The 1,536-nt window shown below is 51.2% G+C and overlaps 1 protein-coding gene across 1 annotated transcript in view; it reads right to left on the bottom strand.

Moving 5' to 3' along the window:
* The window catches only part of CFAP61 (cilia and flagella associated protein 61), a 307,795-nt gene that overhangs the window by 2,827 nt on the left and 303,432 nt on the right, over positions 1-1,536 (bottom strand). The window lies entirely within an intron of this gene.

Genomic DNA, 1,536 nt, shown 5'->3' with positions numbered 1-1,536 from the left:
CCCCTTTCAGTGTGACCTACTCCCCTCACAGTGTGACCACCTCCCCTCACAGTGTGACCTTCTCCCCTTTCAGTGTGACCTACTCCCCTCACAGTATGACCACCTCCCCTCACAGTGTGACCACCTCCCCTCACAGTGTGACCACTTCCCCCTCAGTGTGACCTCCTCCCCTCACAATGTGACCTCCCTCTCAGTGTGACCACCTCCCCTCACAGTACGACCACCTGCTCTTAGTGTGGCCTCCTCCCCTCTCAGTGTGACCACCTCCCCATTTCAGTGTGTCCTCCTCCCTCTCAGTGTGACCACCTCCCATCACAGTGCAACTCCCTCTCACTGTGACCACCTCCCCTCTCAGTGTGACCACCTCCCCTCTCAGTGTGACCACCTCCCCTCTCAGTGTGACCACGTCCCCTCACAGTGTGACCGCCTCCCCTCTCAGTGTGACCGCCTCCCCTCTCAGTGTGATCACCTCCCCTCTCAATGTGACCACGTCCCCTCACAGTACGACCACCTGCTCTTAGTGTGGCCTCCTCCCCATTTCAGTGTGTCCTCCTCCCTCTCAGTGTGACCTCCTCCCTTCACAGTGTGACTCCCTCTCAGTGTGACCACTTCCCCTCTCAGTGTGACCACGTCCCCTCACAGTGTGACCGCCTCCCCTCACAGTGTGACCACCTCCCCTCTCAGTGTGACCGCCTCCCCTCACAGTACAACCACCTGCTCTTAGTGTGGCCTCCTCCCCTCTCAGTGTGACCACCTCCCCATTTCAGTGTGACCGCCTCCCCTCTCAGTGTGACCACGTCCCCTCACAGTATGACCACCTCCCCTCTCAGTGTGACCATGTCCCCTCACAGTGTGACCGCCTCCCCTCTCAGTGTGACCACATTCCCTCACAGTGTGACTGCCTCCCCTCTCAGTATGACCACCTCCCCTCTCAGTGTGACCACGTCCCCTCACAGTGTGACTGCCTCCTCTCACAGTGTGACCACCTCCCCTCACACAGTGCTCATCTGTGATCAATTCAACTCTTATAATACATACAATATGTAACCTTTTTTGACTGGCTTCTTTCACTTAGCAAAATGTTTTGGTTTTTATAATCTTCTGTAAGTTTTTTCCTTTATTTTTTAAAAATATATTTTGAAAAGTGATCAATAATAATTTTGTATATGTATTTATAAGGTACAGTATGATTTATGATACATATAAATGTCATTGATTAAATGAGGCTAATTAACATCTATCACCTCTCATCCTTTCTTTGTGATGAGAACACCTAAAATCTACTCATTTAGCAATTTTTAAATATACAATACATTATTGTAATAACTTTAGGTACCCATCCTGTGTAGTAGGTCGCTAAACTTACTCCTCCTGTCTAACTGAAACTTTGTCCCCTTTGAACATCTCCCCTTTCTCCCTGTGCCTCCCAAGCCCTGTGCTTTGTTCACCACCACTCTGCCCTCTGTCTGTTCACCACCACTCTGCCCTCTGTTCACCACCACTCTGCCCTCTGTCTGTTCACCACCACTCTGCCCT

This window comes from Otolemur garnettii, unplaced genomic scaffold, assembly GCF_000181295.1.
Source record: "Otolemur garnettii isolate 467f Iridium unplaced genomic scaffold, OtoGar3 scaffold00136, whole genome shotgun sequence".
In the NCBI taxonomy this organism is placed as follows: Eukaryota; Metazoa; Chordata; class Mammalia; order Primates; family Galagidae; genus Otolemur; species Otolemur garnettii.
The sequence above is the reverse complement of the archived record's forward strand: the minus strand, read 5'-3'. Positions and strand labels throughout refer to the sequence as shown.